Below are 11,319 nucleotides of genomic sequence, written 5' to 3'. Positions count from 1 at the left end.
ACTACAAAACTGGAAATTGATGGGTACCATTAGTCATAATTACACCATCAGGCAACTGGGCTGAACTCTCTCTTTTTATTGGGAAAGTAGAGTGTGTGTGGGGGGGGGGAAAGAGACAGAGAGAGATCAGGTAATGTTTTGACAAAACAAAAGGCACCAATAAAAAAAACAATAAAAGGAATAAACATCACGCCAAACACTCAAAGACGGAAAACAAGGACACCCACAGCCCCAAAATATGCGTTCTGACCAAGAATTTATGCTCTCCCTTGGTCCATGAAAATCTGAGCAGAGATGTTAGCAAGAGCTGTCATAAAATGAAGAATAACAACCTAAATGTAACTTTTCCTTAATTTATTATAATTACTGGTAAAGACTGAAACAGGGCAAAACAGTAAAATTAAAGAAGGCCTAGAAAAAACACCAACCTCTGGGCTGAGATTTAAGTGTAGCAGACCAAACCTCATCCATTAGGTGTACAATGCCACTAAAGCAAACAAAATTAGTTCCCATTCCAATGTACTGAAAGCTTAACCCCCAAAATATAATAGCTATAGAATACCCTAGTTTATATTGAAAAAGTTTATTTGTATCACAACCTCACTCTATCTTTTCTTAGAAAAGTTTCCTCCAACTAGCTACCTCATAAAAATATTTTTATTTAACATGCAAAGATCCCCAATCTCTCCTCTTCTACAAAAAAGACAAAAAAAAAAAAAAATCTGATGCCTGAAATTATAGCTGGGAAAAAAAAAAAATAAGGAACCCTAACACTAGTGGCAGCACCTGCATCAAATGAATACCATTCTGACATACCTATCAAATTGAGAATTTGGGGCTCAGGAGAGACACGGGCTGAAATCCTGGCTTTAACACTGACCATCTGTGTGACTTAACCTTTCTGAGTCTGTTTCCTCATCTGTAAAATCATGATACCACTTGCATTAACTGCCTCTGAAGGTTTTTGTGAGAAAAGTACCTTGTAAAACCTTGTCAATTATTAAATGATTAACCAATCAATGATTATCAATCAATTTAATCAATGATTAAAGGTCGATTATTGATTAAACTTAAGTATAGAACACAAAGATTAATAGAATGTTGTCCCTATCCTCAAGGCACTTCCAGTCTCGTAATGGACACAAGACATGTATACAAATCACCCTAATTCAAGATAGACATTTTAAATGAAACACTGTAAAAGAGCCAGCCCCACCATCACCACCACCAAAGGGGGCAGAGACCGTCTCTAGCTGGAGCCAGAGAGCAGACAGCTGGGAGAGCAGCATCACTGTGGAGGCTGAGCTGATGGGATGTGGCTTCTACCCCTGATCAGGGAGAAGGAAGGAGAGAGGGAAGGGATCCCGAAGCCTGTCCAAGCCAATCCACCCACGGATCACAAGCCCACTAGGCCATCTCCACTCTCCCTGAGGAGCAGCCTCGTCATTTTTAAACGTCTCCAGCCTTCATGGCAGTCCTTCCAAGTCTCCACGTGACTCTGCCCACTGTGCCCAGTTCTATCAGCTAGAGCCAGGCAGGACGTTCTCCTGCATGACAACAAGCCTTCAAATATGTGACAAGAGCAATCAAGATTCCACAGGCCTCAGTTTCCTCAGTAAATGAGAGAGTTGGATGAGATGATGTCCATGGCTTCTTTCTGGCTCTAAACGCTGTAATCCTATCTTTTCCTAAATCTTCCCCCTTTCCAGGCTAAACACATTCAGCTCTTTCAACTAATGTCCACCCAGCATGGTGGACGCGTCCCTTCATCACTCAGAAAGCCCTCATCTGGACACACTTCAGAGTTTCAACGATGACCTTAAAATCTGATACTCAAAAATGACTGGAACACTCCAAATGTGGTCTGACCAGAGCCGAGGACGACAGGGCTATCTACCACCTGCCTTGCCTCCTAGATGATGGTTTGACGAGGGTACCCTAAGACTGAATTAAAGAAGCGGCAGTGTATCTAAATTGCCCTAGAAAAGTGTCCAGAATGGGACTGAAATCAAAATGACAGGAAGGCCAAAAGCCAGGGTAAAATATTACCAAAAAGAAGGCCGTGACTCTAAAAAGTGTTGTAGTTGAAGCATAGCTTTGAGAGCTGAATAGGACCCTAGAAGCGACCTCGCATGAGCCCCTTGTTTTTGACAAGAAGAGATGAGGCTCAGAGACATCTGCCCACGGCCACCCAGCAGTGAAGTACCTGACGCGGGGCTGGCAAGGACTCCACACCCGCCACCCTGGGCACCGCGCCATATTGCTGCTACCTCAGAAAGGGCACAGAGCTCCTACATTGTGACTACTAAAGGTCACGGAATAAGTCAGAAGAGAACCAGATCAGATACTTTCCACAGTTTTGACTAAAGGGAGAGGTTCTTAATGAAACAAAGAAAAGAGACATGATTATAAAAGTTATGAGAGATAAGTGTGAGGTCATCTGAGCAACAAGATGGCAGACTAGACATTTTCTCCAATCCCCACAACCTCTCAAAACTCTCCAAAAGAGAAATAATGCACCAAAAATGAAGTGACTTCCACTGTCTCCATAGCTTAGGACACCTAAAAATCCAAAATAAGATTAAAAAAAAAAAAAAGCAAAACAAATCGAAACCCAATCCTAGGAATTGAAGCTTACTGACCCTGAGCTCAGAGCGGCTAGGTTGTGCAGCGGATAGAGTGCCGGGCCTGAAGTCAGGAAGTCCTGAGTTCAAATCCAGCCTCAGACACTTTACTAGCTATGGTACCCCGGGCAAGTCACTTCACCCTACTTGCCTCAGTTTCCTCTTCTGCAAATGAGCTGGAGAAGGACGTGGCAAACCCCTCCAGTATCTTTGCCAAGAAAACCCCAAATGGGGTCACCAAACGACTCAACAGCAATGACAGCAGCAGCAGCAGCAGCAACAACAAAGGGGGTTCTCCTCCTGGATGAGGCCTGGGGGGATTTAGTGCTTCAAGAGTCTGGGCAGTGGGAGCCCCTCGGGCCAATGGCACCCGGAAAAGGGAGAGGGTAGGGACACAAGAAGATCCCACGCAAATGCAGAAAACAAAAGTCAGCAGAAGGCACTGTCCTGCCTTCAGCCAGCTGCAGTCACTGGCATTGTGCTGGAAGGAAGGCACAAGGGAGAAGGGGGATTTACAGGGTGAGACCTACAAGGCAGTGGCAGAAAGTGCCTGGAGGCAGATAACTGTAGGGGTCATGAATCAGAGAATGAGGGTCTAGAGTAAACAGACCGAGAAAATGGATCATGAAGAGAGTGAAAGAAAGCCTTTTTGGAAAGGTGCATTAAAAAAAAGAAATTTAAAAACTAAGGATGGAACTAGCTGAAGGGGAAGAGAGAGGGAGATTATCAGGGGAAGGGGAAGAGAGCCAGTGGGAACAGTGCCTCCTTAAAAAAAGATTAAAGTAAAGCAACCGAAGGAGCATAATCCTGCGTTTACAGCAGAGAAGGTGGAAAGCTTCTCCGTGGACACCATTAAAGCATCTTGGATAAGAAGGGAAGTGCAAGTGGCCAAATGGGAGGAGATCTTTGGACCCAATTTCTCCAATAGGGTTTGGTATCCAAGATGTATAAACAATAAGCAAATATGCCGAGTAGCCATTCCCTGATAGATGAATGGCCCATAGGATGTGAACAGTTCTCAAAAGAACTTCAAAGTATTCACAACTGTGGTGTATATGATATACACCAAGGTATATGATTTATTAGTAAAACACGCTATGATAAAAAGATCCATGGACTTTCCGGTCCCAGTTCAAAGACCCTGAATAAAGAGTAAGGCAGATTTTTTTATACATTAAAAACAATTCATCAAAGAAAACCAATTAATTAAAAGAAAACAATTACCAAGATACAAGCCAGGACACAACATTAGGTCATCTGATTTCTAATTGGAGGAAAGATTAGGGCCCTTCCAAGTTGAGAGGGGGAAACAAAGAGGGACAATTCCCTGAAACCCCTCTTCCCGAGTGTCTGTCAACAATCAGAGGAACATGGAACTGACTGACCAGTACAGGGCCAGTGTTCAGATAAGACATATGGTCTGCTTGAGATGTATTATCGTGAGAAAACTCCTTGTGCCAATATTCAGATCTGACAGCGTTTCTGGTCGGCATAACCTAGGCCTTCAGCTAAGGGTCTCTAAGCACCAGGTAGAGGTGGCCCAGCTTCCCAGCCTCACAGGGGCAGGTTTTCTCCCAATTTCCACAACTGAATAAAGTTTTCTTACAAGACAGAAATGAGACTAGACGCATAATTGAATAGAAAGGGAACTGAGCTCGATCCTGAATTAAGTCACAAGATGCAGTCTGTGTGGTTCACTGAAATCCCATACAACCACATGAAATAATATTCCAAATCACTAATAAGAGAAATGCAAATTAAAATAATCTTGAGGTTTCATTTCATACCATGCAAACTAGCAAAAAGGACAAAAAAGTCAACAGTCAATGCTGAAGGTGGTGTGGAAAGAAAGGCACAGCAATACATTGTTGGTGGAGCTGTAAAATGGTACAGTTGTATTGAAAATTAGGCAAATTTGAAATTATGCAAATGAAGTGACTAAAAGATCCACACCCTTTGAACCAGACACTTAATTATTGAGCTTATATTGCAAGGAAGCCACTGATAAGGAAAAAATCCATATATACTCCAAAATATTTATAGCCGCACTTTCTGTGATAACTAAGAACTGAAAGCAGTTAGGTGGCACAGTGGAAAGAGCGCTAAGCCTGGAGTCAGGAAGACTCTGAGTTCAAATCTGGCCTCAAATACTTCTTAGCTGTGTGACCCTAGGCAAGTCACTTAACCCTGTTTGCCTCAGTTTCCTCATCTGCAAAATGACCTGGAGAAGGAAATGGCAAACCACTCCACTATCTTTACCAAGAAAACCCCAAATGGGGTCATGAAGAATCGGACACAACTGAAACAACCAAACAAGAGCTCCAAAGCAACTAGATTCCCAACAACTGGGGAATGGTTAATCACATCATGGTCCATGAACATAATGGAATACTACTATGCCGTAAGAAATGATGTGTGTGATGAACGCAGAGGAAGATAGAAAAATTTTCATGAACTGATACAGGATAAAATAAACAGAGCTAAGAAAACAATCTACAGAGTAACTACAACAATGTAAATGGAGAGAAAAATGACATGCCAAATGATTAAAGGTAAATGTAACAAAATCACAAAGACCAAGCAGGACTCAAATGACCAGATATGAGAATATGCCCCCAACCCAGCCCTTTGTGGAAGTGAGAGGTTCACGGGCATTACACACTGCATATAGTTTCAGATTTTTTTCAATGTATGGATCAGTTGTGCTAATTTCTCCCTTCTTTTTCCTCTCTAAAAAAATACTATTTGTCTTATGGGATGGCCCGGAGGCTGGGGGGGAGAGAGTACATGGGGCATTGTGGTGATATAAGAAACAGAAAATATTAATAAAAGCTTTTTTTTTTTTAAAGAAAGAGGAGATCATTTCATTTACAAGAAATTGAAAAGCTTTTGCAATAACAAAATCAATGCAATGAGGATAAGAAAGGAAACTTAACTGGGAAAAATCCTTGCATCAAATCTCTGATAAATATGTGATATTAAAGAGTTGAAAACTACTAAATAACCATATGAAAGAATGCTCTAAATCACTAGAAATAACAGAAATACAAATAAAAACATTTCATCTTAAATTTTAACTCATACCCAGCAAATTGGAAAAGATGCCAAAAGATGAACAAACTCAATGCCAGGGGGCCAGTGGAAAGAAAGGAAGTAGGCCATTGTTGGTAGAACGTTTGATCTGACCATTCAGAATTATGTTGGTTGGTTGGTTTTTTAAAGGCCCTACTATGCTCCTCCCCTCAGACCCAGAGAGCTGCTGCTAGGCCCCTATGCCAAGGAGGTCAGAGACAGAAACAATGGCGCCATGTATACTGAACAGTCCCAGCAGCCTTTGGACGCCCCCTACTGGGGGAAGACTAAACCAACTGTGGAATGTGGCCCTGCACCTAACAATGAATGCTGCAGGTGAGAGAGGTGAGAAGAGGGGGAGGGAGAGGGGAGGAAGAGAGGAGGAAGACGGCTTCTGGCTTTCACCAGGAAGCCGGATGAGACTCTGCTCAGCCCAAGCCAAAAGGACAAAGACCAACAAGAAATGACCGGGGTGTCCGAGCAGAGGCCGGCCAGGCCTCCCCCGGCTCCCACAGAGGCAGCAAAAAGAACACCCGCACAGGGAAGGGTTCAAACAGACGAGTGGGACCACGTGCTCCTAACACCGAACACGAAAGGCGAATGTGAGCGAGTCCACTCATTCCCAGGAGTCAAACACAAATGGACTTACCCATCTCTGACCAAAGACACAAGGAAAGACAACATTCTAACTGGCGGTAGTGTTTCAATGCGGTAATGGTGCCACGTTTAGAGGCAGCGACAGTCAGAGGGATCTCCCAGACACCCACAGAACCAAGTGCTCAGAGATTGTCGGAAGGGAGGCCCGCTCCCGTTCGCACCCACCCCATCTCAGCATTGGCGGTGGCATCAGGAGGACGAGCGTCCCTCGCCTCACTTCACAGCACGTTCGTCCCTAGGTCGCCCAGCCGGGCCAAGGGCTGGGCTCCTTCCAGGCCTGTTTCCGTCTGGGATCTGTGGGCTTCCACCCGGAGGCACACTCTTCTTTGCACTGTCTCTAAGCTGCGCCTCCATCTTAACTCTGTCTCTCCCTTAATGGGTCAAAGGCTCAGTTTCATGTGGTGATTTCACCGCCATGGATTCAGCGGTCATCTCTGGGCTGATATCTTCAAATCCATCCAATCTGTTGCCAAGGCATCTCTTGCATATGCCCCCTTCTCTCCTCTGGCCCTGCCCCATCATGGAGCAGGCTTCATCACCTCACCCTGGACTATGGCAATAGTTGCTGGTGGGTCTGCCTGCCTCACGCCTCTCCCACTCCAGTCCAGATAAAGCAGAGAGGATCGACAAAAGGAAAGCACTAGAATTAAGAGGGATTGGGAAAGGTTTTCTATAGAAAGTGGGATTTTTAGTTGAGACTTGGCCAGGAGGCCAAGATGAGAGAGCTCCAGCCGTGGGGCACAGGCAGGGAAGATGCCCAGAGTGTCTTACTTGAGGAAAAGAAAGAGGACGTGTTAGTGGATTAAAGAGCGTGTGTTCAGCACTGTTATTCGCTACTGTTCTAGAAATGCTCGCTGCAGCAATCAGAAAATAAAGTCAAAGGAATTAAAACAGGCAGTGAGAAAACGAAAGGATCCCTCTCTGCAGCTGATAGGATGTTATACTTGGAATATCCTACAGAATCAACTAAAAAACCGGCTAAAATAATTAACAACTTCAGCAAAGTTTTGGGGTATAAAATAAACCCACACAAATCATCAGCATTTCTACATACTGTCAACAAAACCAAGCAGGAAGAGAGAGAGAGAGAAATTCTATTTAAAATTGATAAATTTTTTCCCCAGCTGATAAATGTTCAGAGGATATGAACAGGCTGTTTTCAGATGACGAAATCAAAGCTAGCTATAGTCATATGAAAAAATGTTCTAGATCACTATCAGAGAAATACAAATTAAAATAACTCTAGGGTACCACCACACACCTATCAGATTGGCTAATGTGACAGAAAAGGAAAATGACGAACGTTGGAGAGGATGTGGGAAAAGCAGGGACACTAATGCATTATTGGTGGAGTTGTGAACTGATCCAAACATTTTGGAGAACAATTTGGAATCGTGTCCAACCCCTCCTGACCCCGTTTGGATTTTTCTTCGCAAAGATACTGGAATAGTTTGCCATATCCTTCTCCAGCTCATTTTACAGATGAGGAAACTGAGGCAAAAGGCTTAAGTGACTTGCCCAGGATCACGCAATTAAGAAGTGTCTGAGGCCAGATTTGAACTCACTAAGAAGAATCTTCATGACTTCAGGCCTGGGGCTCTAACCACTGTACCACCCAGTTGCCAAGCAACACCATTACTAGGTCTGTATCCCAAAGAGATCAAAGAAAAAAGAAAAGGACCTGTATGTACAAAAATATTTATAGCAGCTCTTTTTGTGGTGACAAAGAATTAGAAATCGGAGGGAGGTCCATCAATTGGGGAGTGGCTAGACAAGCTGCACTATATGATTGTGATGGAATGCTACTGTGCTATAAGAAATGACGAGCAGGATGGTTTCAGAAAAACCTGGAAAAACTTACGTGAACTGATGCAAAGTGAAGTGAGCAGAACCAGAACACTGTACATAGTGACAGCAGTAATGCACAATGATCAGCTGTGAATGACTGAGCATGACCTCAGACAACCCCAAAGGACCCACGTGAAAAATGCTATCCATCCCCAGAAAAGGAACTGACAGCCTGAGCGCAGATCGAAGTATACTTTTTAAAAAACTCTGGTTACTTTTCTCTTCTTTTTGGCCTGTGTTTTCTTTCACAAAATGGCTAATATGGAAATCTGTTTGTATGACTGTGTGTGTGTAGTCTTGACTTCTCAATGAGGGGAGACGGGAGGAAGAGAGATAATTTCGAACTCAAAATTTAAAAAACAAATGTTAAAAACTGTTTTTACATGTAATTGGAAAAGAAAATTTAAAAAAAAAAAAAGGATGTGGTGAGGTATAAGGTGCGAGAACCCTAGAGAGGTGTGTGCACATGTGTGTGTATGTGTGTGTGTGTTGGAGGAGGGGGGGTATATGCCAGGTTATGAAGGGCTTTGAATACCAGAGAATTTTACGTTTGACCCTGGAGCTGGTAAGGAACCAATGGACTTTAATGATTAGTTGGGTGACGTGGTCAGGCCTGTATTTTCAGATCACTGACAGCGCTGGAGGATAGACCAGAGTGGGAAGAGGCTTGGGGCCAAGAGACCAACCAGGTGGTCACTGTGAAGGTCCAGGAGTGAGGGTGGCAGTGTCAGAGGCGGCGCTGTATTCGAGAGATGTCACAAAGATGAAACCAAAAGTCCTGGGCAATAGACTGGATGCCGCCTAGGAAGAAGCGGACAGATGTAATAAGAGTAAGAACAATAATAATAATAACAGCTAACGTTTGAATGGCACTTACTATATGCCAGGCACTACGCCAAGCACTTGATACTTATTACCTCGTTGGATACTACCAACAACCTTGGGAGGTAGGTGCTATTATTATCCCCATTTTGCAAATAAGGAAACTGAGGCAGGCAGAGCTGACGTGACTTGCCCAAGGTCACACAGCTAGTAAGTATCTGAGGTCAGATTTGAACTCAGGTCCTCCTAACTCCTGGGACAGCCCTCTGTACTGTACCATGCAGCTGCCTAAGAAGAAGGGGACAGATATAAGAGATGTTATGTAATCAAAAGTGTCAAGATTTAGCAAATGATGAGATGGAATGGTACAGAGTTGGCCAAAGATGACCCAAGGTAGGGGATCTGGGTAACCACAAAAACAGTGGGGCCCCTGACAGAAACTGGGGAGAGGGAGAAGGGAGAAAGTAAGCTGAGTCTGGGGCATGTTACATTTAAGATGCCTCTAGAAAATCCAATATGAAGCGTCCAGGACGGGGCTGGACACACATGACTACAACACAAAAGAGAGACCAGGCGAAAATGTCAGTTTTGAGCGCATACTCATCCACACCTCTACCCCCACCCAGTAAATGCCCACCACCCAGAACCTATGGACAGCAGTGACAGACGCTCCTTAATAAAGAATGCTTGAAGGACAAACACAATTTCTGAAAGAAATGAAACCTTTAAAGAACCACATGAAAAAAATGCTCAAATTCTTTAACGATCAGAGATGATGATACTGCATAGAAGAACAGGAAAACATTTTTAAAAGATAAACTCTAATGTTGGTGGCGCATCAGGAAGTTCATACGATGAGTGGTACTAGAAGATGGTACAAACACATGAACAGCAATCATGTGGGATGTAATAAGTCACAAAACGAATTAAGCCTACCTTCCTGTGAGGTAAGAGCCAGCATTATAGATGAGGAAACAGAGAATCAGAAAAGTGAAGCCATTTGTCCAGGGTCACCGAGCTAAGTAAACTTTTCCTGACCCAAAGGTTCAGTATTCTGTATCCACTACATCAGGGAGGAAAGGAGAGAAGGAAGGCCGAGGGGGCAAGGCTGGAAGGAGAGATAAAACAAAATCATTTTCTTTGTTAATTCATTTGCTTTTGCCTCCTTGGAGAGGATGTGGGGTCAGATTACGCTTCTCATATGATTTTCTGATTATTTCTGTTGATGGTTATTAAGTTTATAACAGAGAAAATGTGAAAGCCAACAGTCAAACCTTCAACACTTGTTCATTCACCACCTTGTGTTCTATTCTTGCGGGTTCAGAAGTCACTCCTGTAACCAGCTAGCCCAAGGTAAGATCTGGGGGTCTCTGCCGCCCTTCAAGCTAACAACATTGCCACAGACAGGATGAATGTTCCCCAATCCACAGAACTTCCTGCAAGGATTGGGGCAAGGCCCAGACTTACAAAGGGACGTGGGGGCGGGACGCACCAGTGACCTACGGTCAAACTGCCAATTTCCTGGGAAGAGCCAAGTTCACAAACAACACACTGAGGCTCCATACATGGAGCCCAGATGAGGATCTGGGCCAATGGTGGCCATTAAGAGAGGTGAGGATCATGAACTGGGAGGTGCCAACGTGTGAAAGGGCCTAGAGATCTAGTTCTAAGCTTCATCTTTGTTTTCATAATAAAATTTTTTAAAACTTTAATATTTTGTTTTGCATGATTGAACATGTATAACCTATATCAAACTGCTTAACTGTCTCCAGGGGGCGGGGACGGAGAGAAAAAATCTGCAACTCAAAATTTTTTTAAAACAAATGTTAGCTTAGATTCTTATAATCTAGCCATTGCTTAGATTCTAAGAATCTAGCCAACAGCTCACTAATGTTCAGACGCCTTAAGAGTCTGCCCAACATGACGGATGTTCTAATAAACCTTGTCTTTGGTTGAAAAAAAAAATGAATGTTAAAAATTGTTTTTACATGTAACCTAGAAAAATAAAATATTATTTAAACAAACTTCAGTATTTATGTTGCTCGATGACCCACTTGCGTTTTGGAAGGGGAAAAGTAAACCAAGGCCCACTTCATGTGAAGCTTTCCCCCCCCACAGCTAGCCAAGTAGGTAACTTTGATCAGAAACTGAACCAGACTGGAATGTGTGCTGACAAAGCTTGCTCAAAACCTCCAGAATCTCTGGGTGTTCAGAAAGTCCCAGTCGGGGTTTCTGGGGGCCCTAGATCGCTTACTGGATTACTATGTGCCCCAGGCACATGGAGAGCATGGAGACG

The 11,319-nt window shown here is 43.5% G+C and overlaps 1 protein-coding gene across 3 annotated transcripts in view; it reads right to left on the bottom strand.

Annotated features, from left to right (window-relative positions):
- Nucleotides 1-11,319, bottom strand: part of ZBED4 (zinc finger BED-type containing 4) — a 52,658-nt gene that overhangs the window by 5,613 nt on the left and 35,726 nt on the right. The window lies entirely within an intron of this gene.

The sequence above is a fragment of the Vombatus ursinus genome, unplaced genomic scaffold (genome assembly GCF_900497805.2).
Source record: "Vombatus ursinus unplaced genomic scaffold, bare-nosed wombat genome assembly UNPS02010394.1, whole genome shotgun sequence".
NCBI classification, from domain to species: domain Eukaryota; kingdom Metazoa; phylum Chordata; class Mammalia; order Diprotodontia; family Vombatidae; genus Vombatus; species Vombatus ursinus.
The sequence above is the reverse complement of the archived record's forward strand: the minus strand, read 5'-3'. Positions and strand labels throughout refer to the sequence as shown.